General features: G+C 35.2%; 1 long non-coding RNA gene across 1 annotated transcript in view; it reads right to left on the bottom strand.

Annotated features, from left to right (window-relative positions):
* Nucleotides 1-10,569: 10,569 nt before the first annotated feature.
* The window catches only part of LOC140330977 (uncharacterized), a 44,252-nt gene continuing 32,551 nt past the window's right edge, over nucleotides 10,570-22,270 (bottom strand). Inside the window, exons 4-6 of the long non-coding RNA XR_011920839.1 lie at nucleotides 21,509-21,577; nucleotides 20,033-20,119; nucleotides 10,570-13,952 (exon numbers count right to left, since the gene is read on the bottom strand). This is a non-coding gene — a long non-coding RNA (uncharacterized lncRNA). The remainder of the gene's footprint in view (nucleotides 13,953-20,032; nucleotides 20,120-21,508; nucleotides 21,578-22,270) is intronic.

The raw sequence follows: 22,270 nt of genomic DNA, 5'->3' as shown, positions 1-22,270 counted from the left end.
AACATCAATTAAATAGTTTTGATTAAAAAAAATGAGCAATACAAATAATGCATTATGGGACTATGGGCAGCAGTGACCCTGATTTCATAAAGGTAAACTTTGCAAAAAGTCTCCAAACCTGTGATCAATTTTAGTCAAAAATAACTCACAAAAGGGGAAAGTGTGGTAAGAATTTCTGCCTACCAAAAATATTATTGACCTAAAAAGGAAATATTATTCTTCCACATTAAAACATAAATTGAGGAGAGGCTGTCAGCAACGTTTCCTTTGGGGAGCTAACTTGTGTATTTCCATACACGTTTGTAGCATAGTACCCATAATGGGGTTGGATTACTGAAGGAACACAGCATGCTCACTTATTTTAAAGAATAGGGCAAAGCTAAACGAAAATATGCTTTGCAAATATTACCCAATCATGTGCAAGAAAATAGGAAATGGGACTTTTACTTACAAGTGATTGGATGATGGAGCTCATCACAGTTTCATCTAATTTTCTAAGTGAAATTCACTTTTCTTAGTGAACAGCCTGTACCTTTAGTACAATGACTACAATATTCAAAAAAGCCCAAATGGCATAACACTGAACCAAAATCATTGTGAAAATCGTGGATGTAAAATGATAATAAAATGTATATTGTCTGATCATTCGTGCATAGGAAGAAGGTGAAACCAGAACAATTGTTATAACAAAGGGGCTGGATACTTGCTGTGTCTGAAATAGAAATATGGAGTAGTGTGGAGACTGAAGATTCAATGTGGGACATAGTGTAGTTTATAGAATTTGTTCACACTGTTCTCCTATGGCATTGTGTATGTTAGGTAGTGCACTTGTGCTGCAGCACGCCACAACTCGCTCATGTAACTTTTGTTCCTGAAAAGGGTCAGGCATGGTTTTGGCTGCAATTTGGGTGTTTGGCAACACAGCCAAAATGAAAACTCATTAAATCTTTACAGAAGTGTTAACCTGACTCAAGGATTTGTTTCGAATTAAGCCATTTTCAGACCTACCTTGGAAAACCATGAAGTTAGCCTTTCCCAAGCATCTGTCAAACACATGCACAAAGTGGTTTCCATCCCTACCAATTTATAGTTTAAAATGAGTGGTTGGGAGCATGGTTGAACATGCAGTGCAACGCTGTGGTTTTAAGTCTGAAAGGGCCTTAGATTATGACATACCAAAAACATTAAGGCACCACAATAAAGATATATTGTATTAAAAAAACTTGAATGTGTGTATAAAAAAATCTTCATTTAAGCACCATAAATCATTTCCTATAATCAGTTATGCAATCCTTTTGGTTTGTGGGTTAGGACGAAGGAACAGTGGTCCGAAGTAAAGTAATGAAATAAACTTCAATAGGTTTTTCACAGGGTGACATTATACTCCCTTTTCTTTATTCAGCCTTTATAGAAGGTCCAATCTCCATGTATTATCTGCATATGTGGTGGCAATAGAAGAGACTGTATTTGTAATATTGTATGTCACGGCTATGGCCAGTAGGAACTGTTTCCCCCAATGTGATTGTTATGCAATTCATCCTCCATGAATTTAATAGACAAAGATCTATCTGTGTGTAGGAACAAATTCTCCCTATATTAGCCCCATACAAGTGATAAATGCAAACTGTAGTAATATAGCTACTGATAAGAATTCACTTCTACTGATGTGACTAATAATCTCTTCTAATTTTTATTTCTGATTGCTATGAGTATCTGCACTTTGCATTTTGTGTGGTGTGCTGTTTATTCTATACATCTATGGTTTGTAAAAGCAATTGCAAGGTATATGAACGGTTTTAAATATTTGGATAAAAATGTTCAAATTGTTAATGAAATTCATTTATCTAATAGACTTTCACAAATGTATAGCTGTAATACTCCATCAAACTAATTACTTTAGCAGATATACTAATCACACTTCTCAGATGAATGACTTTCCACTTACTTCATATAGTCATATTTTAGTGACGAGTGTTATAATGAAAAGCAAGCTGTACGTTATGCCAGGTGACAAGCTGAAAGCCATTGCAGATGTGGTTGAACAGACATGTCATGAATTGTCCATAGCTGGAATAAACATTCAATAATTCTGCTGTAGCACAATCCATAGATTGTAATGTACCACCTAGGTTTCCAAGTTGGGGCAAATTTATATAGTACCATGAAGCCTAGCCAATGCAAACATTTCTTCTGTGTCTTTAACGATCATAAAAATCTCAACACTCTTTTGTAACCATAGAAATATTAAGAGAGGAAAATGGTAAAATGTTAAAAGTATTAACACTTATACTACAGAAAATATGACCATCATTTCTTTTATTTGGAGTTGATAAATGTGACCAGTTTGGGTATATGCCTTTATAAAATCCTTCTATGTTACTTGTAACCTAATTCCATCAGAACCTTTATATATTATTTCATACATATGACAATTTTACAGCTAGGGGAGAAGCCTCATGTTGACATATGTTTGACCATATTTATCTAAAATGTCTCCTGCCATTGGATTATAAATTGATATGTTATTTCTGTTATTATGTTAACCTTGACTTACATTGATTGTACCAACCACCAATTTATCTGAAAAAAAATGATAGTAGTAATCAGGGTTTGCTGGGAACATTGCAAATGATAAAAATGCAGAGAAAACAGGATTCTACCAGCTAAGACTAAGGCTACGTACACACGTGCAATGATTCTCATCCGATAATCGGCTGATATAGGACAAAAATCTGACGTGTGTACAGTGCTCGTCGTACATCGTCCAAACCACCATCCTGGTGTATCCGTAGATGATAGAGGAAAGATGAACAATCATATTGGCAGTGAAGGGGAAGAGAGCGCAGCGGCTCCGTCGCTCTCCCCCTTGCCTCTCCATAGGGCAGAACGGTGATGTATGTACAGCACTCGTTCATGCATCGTGCAGTCTTTTGTCGTTGGAAAGAATTGTGAAAGATCCTTTCCAGCGACAATTATTGAATGTGTGTACTTAGCCTATGTCTAGCAAGATCAAATTGATACAGTAGTCCCCTTCTATATTGAAGTTCATATTTTGCGGTCTCGGTATATCGCTGAATTGTATTCCAAGTAAATAATCATAGGCTACACTGCTATACCGTACTTTACAGTACATACAGTACTCACTATAAATGTGATATTTCCATGAATTTGCCCAAAATTCACCTTGCTATTGGCTTGCAAATGTTTTCTGCATGTGTTTAAAAAGTTCGGGGGGGGGGGGTAATTTATGCAATTTGGGGTGGCATCTGTGTATCGCGGATTTTTGTTTATTGCGGGTCGTTTTGAAACATAACCCCCTCAATAAACGAGGGACTACTGTACAACAACATGCCCAAAGAATAGGTTTACTTGAAGGATCTACATACCCCTATAGGTAGGAATACTAAAATCATTGTGTTTGTATAACAAACGATTGCAGAACGTAGAATTTGGGTTACCAATAGGACAGCAATTGACTTGTTTGAATATCTTCAGCCAATTTCATATAGTAAGCAATTTCATGTGGTAAAAGGATAATTGGATATCATGTCAAATGGAAGTCAGGGCATTTTTTCTCATCTGTAACATTTCATTTCCCCATTAGGCCATATCTGTTATAAAACCAATTTACAGCTAGCGATTTTCTTAAATCAATCACTAAACGTCAGTCCAAGTGTAAATTTTTCAAATTATCTGATCATTTAATTTTTCACTTTATGCTCCTTTTTTAGCCAAATATTTGTCTCAGACAGCCAAACTTTTTTAACCAATCCCACTTTTATTTTCTTCTACTGTTTGAGTGTGATGACTATAAAGCAGTACTGACCTAAAGAATTCATTTAATAAAGTTCTCAGACAGAAGAACATAGACTATAATGGGAAAGCCTGGGTGATCTGGAAAACATGGAATGGATTAAGTCCAGGATTGAAAACATTTGCCAACAAATAGCAAATGACTTGCAAATAGCAAAAATTAAATAAATAAATCCATTCCAGGTTTGCTAAATCACCCAGGTTCACTCGTGAAAGTCTATCTTCTCCAGTCTTAGGCAGCATTAATAAATCAGGCACTTTGATAAAGGTTCAGACTTACAAATTGATCAACCTTTTAAAATAATATCCAGGGATCACATTGACACTTGAAAATTATTATAGTGTCTTATGAGACCCTGGCATACTACATATAAGGTGATGCCAATTAATAGGTTTGAAAACACCTTTATAGAGCATTGAAGAAAACAGGTACATTACCAAGGATCTACATTTTTAAAAACAAATCTTGAAAACCTGGATGTTTCATAACTTGTATTGTTGTCGTATTGTTCTGCAACATAACTAAGTAGAATCTGGGTATATGAAGCATTCTTTCTTCTGACTGATCAAAGTAAAGATGAACCAAAGCTGCCTAAATATGGTAAATCTGTGGATCTGTTCTTTTGAAATCTCATCTTTTACTACCAGCTATAGATTGGTTAATTAAAATTGATGCCAATAACCCAACAGAAATTATTAGTGTAGATGGCATAAAATCCACATACAAGCATAAATCTGGATTGCTACAAAGAGCTGATTGCAGTATAATTTACTGTACCTAGTTCTCTTTCTTGACTACTTCACCTTGAATGTGGTACAAGGCCATATTAAATCAGTGTGTGTATTCTTCTGTATTACCTCTCATCATCTAGCTAAAGGTTATAACATGCATCACTGGATACTTTTCACAACATTGGTTGTTAATATAGCACTTTGTGATTTACAGACACTTTATTTTAGTTTACTAGCATCCAGTCAATGGAAGTGACAGAATGAGTCATTTATGTATACGGGTGTAAGGACAGGGCAAATGATAAAATATGGCTATTTAAAATACGAAACCAAAATGTAACCAATCAGTATTAACCTATTTATAAAGTCTGTGTTGAGTGGAAGATAACATTACTGTTGCTAGCCTCTGTTCGAAAATGATTTCCCTGGTTGTCTCTGATTTAAGTGTTTTCTAAGTCAATGATACAGAAGCTTGTAAAAAAAAAGTTGAAACTTCAGAATACATTTGATGGGCTTATGCACACTTTATACAACGCTGTGGCTAAAATTTCTTTATAGTACCTCAACTAGCTAAGCATATTAGTTTTTATGTCATAATGTGTGTATGTCTAATCAATATATCTATCTAGCCTCCTTCACATGCATAGCAAATCACCCTGGAGCTTCATGCGTTTGCACGCATTGCTCTTGCATTTAGGGTTGTGGTTCTTTCTCCCATTATATTGAATGAGAATGGTTGGGAGTGTGGTTGAGTCTGAGGTACATTGAAATAAGCCTCTATTTGACTATGTTTTTCTATCATGTTTCTTGTTTTTCTAGCATGTTTCTTGTTTACTTTACCCTTTTTTAAATCTCAAGAAATAAATGAAATTGCCAATGGAAAAGCATTTTGTTTGTTTATTAAAGCAAAACATCAGCTTTGCTAACCACCTGCTACCCAACTTCTCTCTACCTTACAAATCCCCAATCACAATAAATTCCTACTCTTCTTTCAGTTGTAGCAGAGGTCAGGCATTCTTCCAGAACTCAGTGGTGCTTGCAATGTGTGTGAATAATATGAAAAAGTTTTGTTCCACCCAAAGAAAAATATTGGTAATGTATGAAGGAGGATGTTAGGGACATCACTTGAACACCTAGAGGGTAAGGGGAACATGAGACAAGAGTGGGTCCATATTAAAAGAAAGAGTAAAGAAAAGTTTTGCTTTAAGTTTAAATAAACTTGCATTCTACTTCTGGGGTTCTTTGTTTCCAACTAATGCCCTTATTGTGATCATTGTAACACTACCAACTAATATATTTGAAAAAATCTCCTTGCCCAGATTAATATGATATATTGATTTAGCAGAGACAAAGCTCTGATGAACCACAACATCACGTTTTACCAATGCCAGATGAAAATTCACCTATGCAGTACAAACAAGTTGGATTTCCAAAACTATATTTGTCTGGTTGTGTCTGTAGAGGTACGTCTACACAGATAAATTATCCAGCAGGTCAGATGCTTTTGACCTAATCTGTAAATAATCAGGCAGTGTTAGGGTGTGGACATTGCTACCAAATGAGAAACATCTGTAAAAATATTTTGTGGTTAGGTTAATAAAAACTATACGATGACTGAATCTATCCATGCCTAATCTGTAGTGTACAAATAACGGTAGTAGGCATAGCAACAGCTGCAGGGATTATCCTTGAATGTTATTCAAGAATACTTTTTTTGCTCCCCTCATCACACCAATGAAAATATTATAAAGATAAGTTTATTATTATTTTTTTATTATGAATTTAATATTCAGAGGAGATGTATGTGAGGCATTCACTGTAATTGATAAGTGTTACTAACAACATGAAACTATTGTGGACTCTTTCAATATTTTGCCCTGGTGTCTAGATAGATACATGTATGGTAAAATTTATGTATGAAAATATCTGTTAAACCAAGGTTATCTAAACCCAAACTGAATAAACTCAAAAGTATTGCTTTAGTTATTAGGGAGAATTTGGTGGATGGAGTCATCCGTTGATTTCTACTTTGCAAGGATATGACAAAAGCAATATTTCTCTGCTGTAATTCTGGACTTCTGCTCTGTCCTCCTGGAAAATGTGGGTCCATCTTAATTGGTGCTGCTATCTTAGCTGCATTATATAATAAAAAATTAATATAAAATCAAAAGGAGAGAGTGGGGCTTTCTCTTAATGACCACAGAAAGTGTTTAGCTCTTCAAGGTAAGCTAATGTCCCACTTTTAACATGGGCAGGTTGTTATTGCAAAAAGGGAGAGGCGATGTCCCTTCTGCCATAACTGTTCTTACATGCCTGCTCACCACCTAGCTGTCAAATGTTGCTGAACTGCCCATGCGCATCTTAGCTCTGGTTGTCAGGGAAATCAATGAATTCCTGCACATGCTATTAAGGCATCACGGCACGACCAGTCAGAAAGCAAAGAAGAAGGAAGCCCTTTGATGAAATGTTGGCTTTATTATATTTTAGATGAAAGGTTAGGGTTAGATGAAAGGTTAGGTTGAAGTTTAGGGTTTATGAAAGGGTTTTGTTTACAGGTTATGTGATTTTATTGGGAATCTCAAGCTGAAACTTTTAAAAAGAGTGTAGGTAGGAATAGATGTGATTTTTTTATTGCTGCCCCCCCCCCCGCCCTCCTTAAACGATGTTTAGGTTTTCCACTGCAGTTTTAGTGGAAATTCCACCTTACCTAATTTACCCAGAATTAGCTTTTCAGGTGTTGCAAATGTGCATCCATATATCACAAACATGTCATTTTTTTCTAGTTTTAAATTGAACCTATGTAAGTTTTTATTTCTTTCTGCATTCCCTCAATATTTGTCCCAGTGATTATTGTCAGTCTGGCTGAAATTATGACAAAATAAAAAATTTGTACGATTGTCTTTGACACAAGAATAGAAGAAAAATCTTACAATGAGGACAACAATACCTGTGACAAAGGTGGGACTTTCACTTCCTGTTAAGTCCTCAAGACAGGATAAAATGGGAAATCTCTTCAATAGGAAAACAACTGTAGAAAAAATTGCAGATGTTCTAAACCTTTTCCTATTCTTACCAAAGCTAAACATGCCCAAGTCTTGTTTAAACTATAATTTTTGGTAGGAAAAAGTATTTTCCCAAACAACAATATTGTTCAAAAGAAAGAGCAACATACTTGTTTTGCTAAATATTCTGTTTGAGTTGTGACTGATTCTAATTTACAGTGGAACTGCCTTTTAAAAGGACCTACCCAATGTTATTGGTAATAATCTGGCAGGGGGGTTGCACAGAAGTCCATATGACTAGAATGCCATGTTGGTAGAAGCGTGACCATAATTGTGGAAATCATTGACAACTTTCATCTTTTGTATCACAACTTTATTATCATTTCTAGGTGAGCATAAGTATAGCAATAGTTTATTTAGAAGGTAATACCAACAGGATGGGTTTTAGTAAACCACCAAGTATACAGTTGTAGAATGTAGGTTGCAGCACATAAAGCTTGATTTCTGCAGATGCAAATCCACAAAAGAGCAAATTGGTTTGACAAACCTCAACTTTAGGAGACCTCCTGGACACTTCCAGCACACAGGCTATGCAGCTTACTCATTTGAGCCACACCTGACCTGTCCAGCGCCGCAATCTCCGCTTTCTTTCTTCTTCCTGCTTCTGCATCCGAGTTCCCGGTGACGTTGGTGCGTGTACATTGCCGATGGGGCGGGAAATTCAAAATCTATTTGTATTGCTTTCAATACAAAATAACTGTATTGAATGCAATACATTGGATTTTTATGTGTAAAAGCAGTACATTGTTTTCAAAAACATTTATTTTACTGTATATATAATAGTATGAGTATAATGTGTATTTTTTTTTTTAATTTAAAAAAATTCAAAAAAAAATTTTTTTTTTAAATATATAGATTTTTTAATTTATTCAATTCATTGTTTTACATGATTTTGTGTTTCAAACTTTATTATACTCATACTGTTATATTATACTGTAAAATAAATTTTCATGAAAAACAATGTACCGGTTTTAGACATATAAAACCGTAATGAAATGAACCGCTAGGGAGGTTAATCATCATGAGGCAGATGATACCCTTCAAATTTGGCATTATATATTTCATTCCGTTACAGTAGTCATTCATGAAGTATAAGTTTTGATATATATATATGTTTTTTTATTTTAGAAACATATCTTCCTGGCTGGCCTGGACCCTTTTTACTTTCCGCCACTCAGCATCTCTGAACTTATTAACTTCTACATCTAATCAGTTGGACTAATTTACCAGTCATTTGTTTTCACTAGTGCTCAGCTTGACTTACCATTGTTGGGTCCCAACAATATTTTGATGCTCAGTTTGGTATTTTTAGGACAATGACCTTTGGCTATTCAGTTTCACTATTATTTTTATTACACAGTTTTTATATAGCGCTATCATATTACGCAACGTTGTACATAGTCATGTCACTAGCTGTCCCTCAAAGCGGCTCACAAACCAATGTCCCTGCTATAGTCTTTAATACAGTCTATGATCTATTTTGGGGGGTAGAGAATTAACCTAACTGCATGTTTTTGGGATGTGGGAGGAAACTGGATTATCCGGAGGAAACCCACGGAGACACGGGGAGAACCTGCAAACTCCATGTGTGTGCTGGCCAAGATTCAAACCTGGGACCTAGGCCAGAGTGCTAACCTCAGAGCCACTGTGCTACAGCTTTCCTATATCACCCTGGCTAGAGAACATCCTCCTTAAGATTTAAACCAAACTCCAGCCCAAACTTTTTATTTTGTTTTCGATAGTGTAGGAGATGACTGGAGCCCATGGGGACCTTAGCTTTGAGCCAGACATAGAAAGCACAAGGGAAAAAAACAGCGGTCATCTAGTCCTAAAATAATAATTCTATTTATTCAGGAGAGGCAAAGTAAAAGGGCCACTTAAATGTGACCCTCTACAGCAGTAATAAAATATTTTCCTCATGCATGTGCTATAAAGTTAGGCAAGAGGAGTTAGGTATAAAATCCATGTGAAGCCTTTAAGGCAATTGTTAGAGCTAAGACAATGCTATTTTATCATTACCTAGACTCATGTCACATCTCTAAGCCAATTGCAAGGAATCTTGTGCTCTAACCCATACCTAAATGTGTTTGAGGTCAGGTGATGCAAGGAATGTTGGGAGGGGGTTAAGTTCACTTACCCTTCAACATTGCAGTGCAGGAAACAATTTAATAAGCGACCTGACCTTAATCCTTCTTTAAGACTTGTAGTAAACTGTAGAGTTTTAATGCACGCTTTTGGCACTGAGGTACCTCCATTGACTCGAATAGGAATGTATTCCATCTGCAGTAAGTGGGTAAAGTTACCTTTTTGGTTTCTGTTGGAAGACTGGAGAAGGCCCATAATTCACTGCGATGCAGCTCAATCACAACACTGCAGTTTACACTAATAAATGCATAGTTCTTGAAAAGTGGTTTTGGGAGATAACTGCACAAATTGTGATAGCAAGTGTGAAAGAGGCCTAACGTTTACTACTTTACTTGCACAGGTACCACTTTAACATCAATTGCCTGTGATATTTTTTCAGAATTACATTGGCAAGTACTGCTACTTGCCATTATTTTCTTTTTTAACATAAAAATTAAACTCACTGTAATTAAGATTATACTTTTTCTATAGTGTTGATAAAAAGTGTAGTAAGAATAATAAATTATAGGGCCTTACTCAAAAACTTAAACTGATATTTTTAGATAGATAAAACAACATAAATATAACCAACATTACTATATATTTATCTCTCTTTATTACAACTATAATTACCACAGAACAAAATAAGCCACATCTGTTACATAGAAACATGGCACAATGTAGTCCTTTTTTCTTTAGTCTAATGATGCTGGCTACATTATGAATGTATTGGCAAAGAAGCTTTACTTTTCCATGAGTGTTCACATTTGCCAGTACATCTGGCTGGTGTTTCACCACTACCCATCAATCTTGTTTGAAAGCAGACATATGCAACAAGTTTATGTAAAAAAGAGAGCTTTATTACCTAAATTATTAAATTTTTGACTCCTGGAGCACAATGTACCCTATTAAATATACATATTATCCTTAATGTATTCAGATGCCAGAATTCGTAATAACACCAAAAAAAAAATAAAACTTTAATGTTACATTTCTAATAAGTATATGATATTATGAAATAGTTACAGTTTCATTTGAGCATTACACTGTGTGTTATTTCTTGTAATTTTTTTCTCATCCAAAGTGCCAGTTCAATTTACAACTTGTAGTACTTTTTTATTTTTATGATATGTATGATTAACAAGATTTCAAAGCCAATCAAGCAACAATAAATTTGGAGGATATATTTTTTTTGGAAGAGACAGTTTTTTTTCTAATCCCAGATAAAGAGAATAGTGTTGATTTATTAAAGCAATTAGACACTGATATTTTCGTTGTATTGGTTCGTTGTATAGAATACATTAAGTACTCTTCAAACTATTGTTAAAAGTATATGGTATAAAAAAAAATAAAGTATTATAAAGTACTAAAATTTTAGCTACACATAGGAAGATATATGAGACCCTTGTGTGTTAGTGCCAAGCAGTGAGCAATGGACTTATACTTATTATAAAAAAGAGATCACTGCCAAAATAAAGCCGGGCTGATCCCAAAAAAAACTAGCTATGCATTACTTGGTTATCTTAAGCAATAAAAATTAACATATAGGCCTAGGGCAGATTTAAAATAATAACAATACATAACATAATATATCAAAAATAATGCATAAAATATAAAAATTGTTCTAATCCATAAAGTGTTTAATCCAATATAAAAAAAATTTAGTTAAAAAAAAAAAAAATTTTGCAGAAAAATGATCGCTAAGAATAGAAGAGATTGGTCCCCACGTAGGCCGGTGAAACCTGGTTTTACGAGGATGACTTCAAGTGTTTGTCAGATTATATACGACTGACTACTTTGCCCTCATTTTTAAGTTTTTAACAATCTATGGGATTTCCCTCATCCCCTCCATCCCCCCTTCCTTTTTTCTTACCTCACCTAACCTTCCCTACTGTACTCACTTTCTAACCCCTTACTCTTCCTAAGCTTCCTCTTACTGTTTAATCTTTTCTTGCTAATATATTCCTTTAGGAGGATGTTTGTTGGGTAGTTACTTTACTTGATAAATGTGATTTATCAGCAGATGTTTTTCTACACCCCCTTGGTAAAGTGTATTACTATATGTCTATATAGCGTTTTGTTTATACTGTTTTGCACCTCCTGTATGGATACGTTTTGTATATGTCTGTTTTGTTGGATGCTTATAAAAAAAAAAAAAAAAAAAAAAAAAAAAAAAAGAGAGAAGAGAATGGTATTTGTTGATTAATATTGATAAAGTGTATTTATAAACAATGCCTGCATACAGTGCATATTGTGCTTCTGTAGAACTAAAAAAAATTACTGCAATTTCTGACTGGTTCCAAAGCTGGAAAGAGATTATGGCTCAGTACTTGGTACACAAATGATCAAAAAATGGTTAATGTACCTCAACCAATGGGCCCAAAAAGGTGGAGTAACAGGAAGCAGCGAGAACAAATACCAAAATGGTATCATATATTTTTTAAGCCCCTATGCTCTACAATGATACACAGGATTCATCACAACATATTGACATATATTATTCTTTTTAAAAAATAAAATTTTTTGCAATCTTGACTAAAATGCACAACAAACATTATTAGACTATTGGTACAATCCCACAATAGTAACATTAGGAGCATGTTTATTACATTATACAAAAAGTAACTCATTTTTGTTTAATTGTACTTGATTTATTTATGTGAACCTTTGTTAATGTGCACAAGCTGTGTCTTTATTCAAGCACCTGCAAGTACTTGTTTTGAATAATACGTTTCCATGGAAAGTTTTTCTACAGCTTCTTTTGTAAGGGTCCTTTGACCTTCAAAATATGTTTGATACAAAATATTTCTTTCAAGGTATATATTGTTCATAGACTGCAGACATGGGTAAAGGCTAAATTTAAAAGAAATTATCCATGTTGTGCTGGTTTAAAAGGGTTTATGTAAAAATCTAGAGATTATTGAATTTGCTTCTGTTCGGTTTGTTGACTTTTCTCATAAACTGATCCCAATTTGAAGTGAATAGGAAAGCAATTCTGGTTTAGTTTCTGATCTGTAGAATTCTTGTAGAGCAACCAACATAACGGAAGACCACCACATGTGTGCAGAACGCTGTGCAATAAAAAAAGAGGGGGTCCTTATAGCTTTAGGAAGGGTAAAAGTTCTACTTGAATTTAGCTTGAATCTCCTCAGCATTAGAGCACTGACTGGAGTTGTACACTATACCTGTCAATAGGGGTTAAGAGTTAGGGCTAGGAAACATGAGTTTTTGATTAAGTTTGGGATTAGAGGTTAGGTTTTGAATGCCTGGAGGACCTAACAAAAATACTCTTAATTCCTAGCCCTAACTCCTAACCTTCATTGACAGGTATAGTGTACAACTCCAGTCGGTGGAGGATGACAGGCACAAATTATCGGGCATTGCTTATTATTGTCATTGCCTAGGAGATTAATATGATTGTTAAACAATGGCAATGTGATTTCTTATTAGAAAAATCAACTATAACAGTGATTCTAAAATAAACTTTTGGGTAGTACTCAGCGGCATTGCTCCTACTCTGTACTACACACCTACTTGCAATAATACCTGCACACTATGGCCCTCATTTATGAAAGCTCTCCAAGGCTGGAGAGAATACATTTTCAGAAGTGAAGCTGGGTGAACCAGAAAACATGGAATGGATTTTTAAAAATCATTTGCTATTTGCTAGAAAATGTTTTGAATCCTGGACCAGATCCATTCCAGGTTTCCTGAATCACCCAGCTTCACTGATGAAAGTGTATCCTCTCCAACATTGGAGAGCTTTCATAAATCAGGGTCTGTATGTAAAATATTTAAAAATCCTTAATTTCTGTAAGCATAGCTTAAAACTGTCCCCTTTGATACGTTTTGACCTTACCTGGTCAAGGTCATAGCCAGTTTCTTAGTCTAAACACATCAGTGGATGCTATGTTTTTTTACCCTGAGTGCACAAGAAAGAGTTTTCTGGATTTGAGTTGAGTGCAATGGCATTCTTGAACAAATTAATCAAACTTACTTCTAAATATTGAGTGTGGCACATATATTCATCCCAATGGAAAACTGATATATCTGAGGGGCTCTGGGATCTTGGATAAAACGTGCTCCAAAACCCCAATTATAAATGTTGGAAATCCATCTGTTTATCATCAACCTTTTCATACCTATTCTCTATATGTTCATTTTCATTACTAGATGTATTAATACAGCAGTGGAGAGATGAGTCTTGTCTTGCAGATTTTCCTGGGAAAAGGAAAACAAACAGAAAATGTATTTGTATGTCTGCATGAATACTTTTACTGTATAAATAATAACTGACTAATTTTCATAACAGCATTTATTTAAATAAACTCCAAAAGAGAACAAAATAAATACTAACTACACAGTCCTCAGCTATGATTTACAATAACTTATACTAATAATTATGTAATACTAATAATGTACTAAGCTGTTATCACACAGCACAGAATGTGATATCAGACATTCATTGAGAATGAATTCATTATAAATATCTTGCCATAAATTGCTTCCTTTTGAAAAATGTTTGTTACACATACAGAAAAAATGTGTCAGCGCTGAATGCAATGATCTCATTCTCTCTGTCTAGCACTTTCAATAGTTTCAATCAAATTAATTCTGCAAGCAGCTGATAACAACTGCTGAAGTAAAAAGAGATATATATGGGAAAGGAATCAAAGGAATATAAATAAATGACTAGCTGAGGCAGTATACACACTATATCAGAAATGAATGTTTAGTTACTGAGTACCTATTTTGTTGTATTTTTTAAAGGTGATGAATAAAAAATAGCAGCAGACTTAATATGACTTTGGCAGTTGAGCAAGGTGCCAGCTTATCTTTACTGTGTAAACAGGGCTTATACTCCATTAGGTCAAAATTTCCCAACTGCTTGAGACCTTGCAGCAATTGTACTAGTTACTTGAGTATCCCAGTTTATTCTGGCTTATTCTATGAAATAAAAAATATAAAATACAAAACATTCCTAATCTGTCCTGACCTATGACAAATCAATTTAATAAGTAGAAAATTGGCAACGACTGTCTGTTAGAATTGAGTAGTACACTGTTTCCTGCAGACCATTGTCATACAGAAAATAGATGGTGGTGTTCTAGAATCTTGTGACTTTATTGAAAACCTGATTATTGCTGGGGAAGACAAGCAGTCGCAGGATCAATATGTGCTGTCAAAGTCCCAACAATTTAAGAACTGTATGGATTACTTAATTAAAGCACTGTTGTGTACTGGGAATGTTTTGACTCTTCAAGTACTTGGGATTAGCTGTCTGTGGATTAACAGAGGTGCAAGAAAAGAGGATCCTTAATATTACCAATATAATTCTTTAAGGTTCTTAAAACTTGATGAGGATTAGTAATGGAATTGTCACAAATAGTCAACAGAAGCATTCATCCAAAAGTTAATCATTACACACACAACACCATTCTGGTAGTATAGTTTTGATATGAGGCCCGCATGACTGTTTTCAAGTTTTTTTGTTGATATTGTTACTTGCATTAGTAAGCAGTGATTAGTAATGAAGAGTACATGTAAAAGAAAATCCAAAGTCCTAACTTTTTGGTTTGGAATGGAGTAGGCATTAATAAATCCCTTGTCAAGTATTGTGTTCTTGTTCTTCAACAAGGCCTATTTACCATTTTTTTCACCCAAGATTTAAACATTTTTAACTGAATTGCATATACAAGAAAATATGTGATACTAATGGTGTGCAAAACCTGAATTAAAACATGGTCTAAATTTACACCTTGGGTACCATTAGGGATTTTACTTCTTCAAAGTCAAAGCAGAAAGAAAACAGAAATCTTTACAAATTGAAGATAATCACCCTTTTTTTACAAATGACACCAGAACAGATGTCCCTATTGGAAACATGTTGCAGTATTCCTGTTTCAGCAACAACTATAAAATAATAACTTTCCAATTTTTAATGCAAAGGAGCTACTATTCTCTACAACAGGAACACAAGCAAAAATAAAAACTTGCTAGGGAATGTAGGTTCTCTTTACTATACAACCATTTTAAGAATAACCTTATAGTGTATGTTATCCTAAGAATAATGTTGCATGTGTCATCTTGTATATTGATATGGATTTTCTTTTTATAAGTCAACATGCCATTTTTTTAATGATCATTTTATGTAGGTTATTTAGTTTTTTTTCATGCTGATTTCTTTTTTTATAGCATATAACTTTTGTGATAAAGGTGATCATATATACGAGATTTGGTATATTTATCCTAAATGTATTACCAGATCCACTGACAATTGTCTGTGTTTTTATGTTACAGACATCATTAACTGTGATTGATTTAGGTTGCTATCATGCCTAGAAATTGTTTTATTTATCCAGACAGTTCTTGTTATGTGTGTAGTTCCTTCAGGAGGAAATCACAATGTCGCCCAATTACCGCAGATCTTAGGAAGATATACAAATTGAACTTTGGCTGTCTACTTGGTGACCAGGATAAATCATAGTCTCCACATGTCCTCTGTACCAAGTGTTTCAATGGGTGCAATGAATTGGTGACGGTGTCAATGCACAGCCCTCACATACCTGGACAAGACATCACTATGTTCCTGAGGAGGTTCTGCACCATGCTCAAGAAACCAATCTGCATCCTGGTCGCCAATGGCTTCTGGACCGGGAAGTGGGGCCTGACGAGACAGAAGGTAAGCGAAGTTCTCACTCTACATGGACGACATGACAGTGTTCTGCGTAGACAAGCGTTCCATTGACGTGCTTGTCCAGATCTGTGAAGACTTCGGTCGAGCTTCGGGGGCAAAAGTCAACTGGGGGATATCTAAAGCCATGCTCTTTGGGAATTCGTACCTGCCTTCCTCTGTGACCATCCCTTTCAACATCAGGCCAGACATCATCAAGATCCTTGGCGGCTAGTTTGGAAAGGAGGGAGCAGCCCTGAAGTCTTGGGAAGAGCGGCTGTCAAAAATGCGGCAGAAGTTCGGCCTCTGGAGCCTCAGAGACCTCACCATCGAAGGGAAAACACTGGTACTCTGCATCAAGATTCTCCCTGTGTTGCAGTACCTCACCCAGGCCTGGCCTCCCTGCACCAACACCTGCAAGGCCATCACAAGGGCGGTGTTCCACTTCATCTGGGGCTCAAAGATGGACTGATTTAGGAGAGCAGTGATGTTCAAAGAACATCAGAAGGGCGGCAAGGGAGTTCTGGACATTGATACTGAGGATTTTCTTCGCCTGCAACACTGTAAGAAGGACATTGGTGGACCGATCATCGAATTCTGCAGGAAACTCCATGTCACGTGTCCACTATGGAGGAGCCTGTGATGGGACAAGTAGGACAGCTCCATCCCGTACAACTAGGACACCCCTTGGTTCTACTTGGACACCTTCAAGTTCATCAAGGAGAACTAGCTTCAAGGCGTCAAGGCAGACCTGTAGAAGCCGAGTAGAAACGCAGTCACGTGCATCACTGAAGAGGAGACGGCTCTGCATGTCTTCTGGCAGTGTCCCTACGCCCAGGCCGTGTTGAAGACCTTGGGACAGGAAGTGAGCCAATTCGTCGCTGGGACATCTATCACATACTGCACTATGTTGTATGGTCTATTCCACGGCGAATACACAGAAGAGGAAGTCGAAGGACGCTATTTGGTGCACCAGGAAGCGCCTTAGCCACCGGACGGAGAGGATGTCCATCGAGGACTGCCACAGACTGACCCTCAATCTGCTCAGAGACTATCACCTCATGTATTTCCCGCAAGAGGAAGAGGAAGAGTACTAAAAAGCCCCCCTCCCCCTTCCCCTCTCCCCACTTTTCCAAGCACTCCTTGTAAAATTTAAAAGAGCTCTAATAAAGCTTCAGCCCTGTGAGTTTTTTATCATCTTACTGTATATCCCTGGTGGATGTATAGATTTTCCTTATCTCCCATTTATCTGACTATATGTTTTTTGAGTATGTTAACTTCAGGACATCTCATAGTTGGATTGGTCTTTTTTTACTGTCCCCTGAGGAAGCCTAAAAGGGAAAACATGTCACAACAACCATACTGCATGATGTTTAATTTCATTTTTCTTCTTTGTTCTTGTAAACCAATAATTTAGCATTTGCTTGTCCTATTTCCCCCACTAAATTGCATGGGGTTAAAGCTACCATTACTTGTATTGCATATTTAACAATTGTACAACATCTGCCTTATTATTGTACATACATATTTAAACCTATATATAAGATACCTTTTGTTGCCAAAAAAATACTCTACTTTCTTTCTTACATTTTCCTTCTTTTTTACCCTTGAGGGGTTGGCTTTTTTTCAGTTTTTTTTCAGTTTTATCTGCAAACTTTCTGATCCAATTACCACCTCAACCCTTCTGTAGTGAGGTCTACAATTGTTTAAAGAAATCTTGACAGTGATTTTCTGCTAGAGAGACAATCAATTGAAATATGGATGATGATTTAATTAAGCGATAATAAAGTAGTAAACACGTATATATCATTCTTCTGTTGCCTGTGTCCCTTTACCTTGGTGGTAAATTATTCTTATTATTATTCTATATTATTATAGTCCTTAGACTGTACTAATGACATATTATGGTAGGGACATCAGATTGTGAGTCCTATTGAGGGACGGTTAGTGATATGACTATGGACTTTGTAAAAAATGTCATAATTTGGCAGGGTTATATAAATACAAGGTATATAAATACAAGTTAATAATGCTAATATTCAACCGGAACAAGGATTTATCCAAGAGGCTTTGAAATACGTTCTTCACAACAGCAGTATTGGTACCAATAAAAACAACAACAGTCATAGGAATAATATAATAATTAATATTATGTGCAACATATATTTTCTGTCACCCTTTAATGGTCTTGAACAATGACACAAGATTTAAATCAGCATCATTATAGGTACTATCTTGCACATTAAATATACTAGGACTGATTTATTAAGAAAATATAGGCTGTTCACTTAGCAAACTAAATTATGTGCAAGCAAAATTTACCTAACTTAGTTACTGTGTTAAAAATGTACTTTACGAAGAATACTCAATAATGTGCAAATAAATGTGACATGATGTCTTCTTGCACACTGAATAGCTGATGTCACCGTAAATTTACTATATTCACTAAACTAAGTGAATTGTCTCTAGCAGAGTGATAATTGACTTTGCTAAGTGAACAGCCTAAACCTTTTTGTATAATACATTCAATGCTGTATTCAGACATTATGCTGCAAAAGGCTTGTCAACATTTTTGCACTCTTTTATAAAAGCTTCACATATTGGGCCTGATTTATTAAAGCTCTTCAAGGCTGGAGATGATACATTTTTATCAGTGAAGCTGGGTGATCCGGGAAACCTGTAATGCATTTCCTAAAAGTAATTTGGTATTTGTTAGCAAATGTTTTCAATCCCGGACCAGATCCATTCCAGGTTTGCTGGATCACCCAGCTTTACTGATTAAAGTGTATCCTCTCCAGCCTTGAAGAGCTTTCATAAATCAGGCCCATTGTCTCCTGTGGATATCTACTGTTGTAAGGTGCTATTAAAAGCTGCATAAACTTGCTTTAACACAGACCTACATTTTATATGTACAGACCACAATTGAGATGAGATGGGTTTGTGTTTCTGAATTCTGTTAGACATAAATATCTAACGCTAAATATTTGAGGAAAACAAGTTATTTTTTTGACAGTGGTCGAGTTGTCTGCCTCTTCCAATTCTGTTACCCTTGGTACTGGCCTTCCAATGTCTTTGGCATATATAGAGCAAATACATTCTGATAACAATCGCAATTTTTTTTGTTATGAGTTCTTAAGTTTTGAGTAATATAAAGGGAAGAATGGATCTGTAATTATATGGAGATAATACGATCAGATCTTGGCAATCCACAGATTTTCTTCTTTCTTCTATGCAATCGAGCTACCAATATTACACAGGCATCTGTGTAAGGAAATTAAGGTGACAGAAAATATAGCATAGGCCTGTAAAAAATATTGTATTTTTTAAAAGAATATATTACAGTGTGATTTATATCCATATGTCTGTTTATTATTCAATGAAGGTAGCAATGTTACTATCACTTCATAGCTAACAATATGACCTCATCTAATGCACATTTACAAAGTCATGACATTTGCAAATGCTTGTTTTGTAATAGCATTACCAGTAACATTATTTACTTACAGTTATCAATCTAGCACATAATACCTTCTATCCAACAATTTATTTCAGGGATGCACTCACACTGATGGTTTTCTATGTAGCTGTACTAGTGTGTTACAAAAGTCCCCTAAGGCTTCCTACTTACCATCAATAAAGCTGACTATATCCATAAACCTTTCCCCAGTCACCTTTTTCTTTTATATTGTTGCATTTTTATTCTTCCATAGGGTATCTAGAAAAACAAAATATTACAGTTACATAAGGAGATTACTGTATCACATTTTCTTTTAAGAATCTGAACAAGTAAGGCTTATTCTTTAAAATCCTCAAAAAGGAGTTGTCAACTACATTTTTTCAGATAAAACAAGAATTTGTCTGGTTGCCTCTGGCACTACCAACAGGTTCTTCTCATGCTAGCCACACAGTCAGATGTACTTATGATTTGGCTTTTCAACATTTTAAAGTCAACATTCCCATCCTGCGCTTGGGGTAAGTGAATCTTCATGCTGGGATTCCCCATGGGGATTTGTAATTATGGTGAAGAGTGCTTCAAGCACCTAAATGTCCCTTCACTATGAGATATGGCAGTAAAGGTAAGAAGATACTGCTAAAGAAAAAGATATGTAGAGTGGTATATCTTTCTACTTTTGACACCAAATTCATCTTAGCATTTCATATTTGAACCCTTAAAGGAGAATGTTAATGGACCTATCTAACAAGGCAAAGACTGCGACGTAGTGGTAATCTTCATCCCTAGATAACAGCCCAGAAACTGGGTAAAAATTGACTGTCTTTATACAATATCACAATAGCACTATCCTTCTTTTTTGATTGACTAGAATTATTTTATTTATTGGTTGGCTGTTCACTTCTATTGCATAGCATGGTGAGTTGTCAGCATACAGAAAAAAATTAGATTCATGCCAATTAGTAAAGGAGGGAAGTTGTCATTGTTGTCATTGGAGTTGTTGCACACTCTGACCTGACTTCTGTGACTTCTCTTTAATTTGACTTGTCTGACTACTACTAGACAAAACAAGAAAATAAACAATAAAGATCAGCATCTATGCTTTTCCAGGCACCCCCTGCACCAATACTTTTTACCCCATTTAACAAATTGCTACAATAACAAACAAACAAAAATAAGAACACCAAATGCCCCTTTAAATCAACTAAATTTGTGGTCATATAAAATATTAATGCCTTTCTATATCACAAAGCAGGGTCCACCCCATTTACCCTTTGTATAAACAAAGTTAAACACATTGTGCCCCTCTTTACTTTAGAAAGAAAAACATAATTCACGTGCAATAAGCCACTTAATGTAAGGAGTACCTACTGTGGGTCTCTGTGTAGTGACGAATGTTTTTTGAAATTTTCAAACAAGAAACATATTTATGCTAAAATAATGTAAGTAACTACTGAGTGTTATGTTTCTATTAGGTTAGAGGCAAACCTGGACTTTTTAATTGAGACCTGTTGCTATTGAACAAAATGATTTAAATGTTTTTGCTTATCCTTCCTCATGCACACCACAATCTTTCTCATTTAGATTTTCTTTCTCAAAACCCTCTTTCACCTCTTCAAAAACATTTTTACTTTAGTGCTAGAATATAAATACCATAGTCCTGGATCCCTTCAGTGTCCATCCCACTATCAGTGGCTACCTTCTCCATACTAAGTGGGATCTCTGAAAACAAAAAAATAAGTATTCTGAAATGGCGAGTGTCATTAAGAGAAACATTCCTAAACTCCTTACACTATTATTTCCCAGACTTTTTTTATATCATCTAAATTCTTTGGTAAATGTTATATGTGTTTTGTCCAGATTAGATTTATCCCTAAAAAAAAATTCAAATTCTCAATTTCAATTGTGTCCATCACCAGAGCCCTTTATGGTGAAGTTGCACTTGCATGTTTGAAATTGTGCTATTTGACAACTCCCAGGATGTAAAGGAGCTAAAGTTATTTTTTTGAATAAGGCTGTTGGTGTATTTCAACTCCACAATTTTTTATTGCCTTCATATAGTATTAATAAAATACAATAATACCACTTGATATAAACAATTAAATACTAAAGAAAAATATAGTGATGTTTAAAAAACAAAACGTTAAAGCTCAAAATTTTACAATATTTTGTGCATTATTACCACTTGCATATTCTTTATGTGCTAAGTTTATTATGGTATGGTATGAATATCTCTAAAAAGCAAATTCCTGTTTAAAGTAGCAGCTTTTTATTAAATGTCATAGTAGTTGTATCTTAACTTATATATACAAGTAATTCATCAAATGTTATTGAGTCATCTACCTAACATTTCACCTTAGCAGCATTCAGAATTAAATTATTAGGTAAACAACTGGCGCCAAGAAGAACTACACG

Source organism: Pyxicephalus adspersus, chromosome 5 (assembly GCF_032062135.1).
Source record: "Pyxicephalus adspersus chromosome 5, UCB_Pads_2.0, whole genome shotgun sequence".
NCBI classification, from domain to species: Eukaryota; Metazoa; Chordata; class Amphibia; order Anura; family Pyxicephalidae; genus Pyxicephalus; species Pyxicephalus adspersus.
Note: the sequence above shows the minus strand (reverse complement) of the source record. Positions and strands in the feature narration are given on the sequence as shown.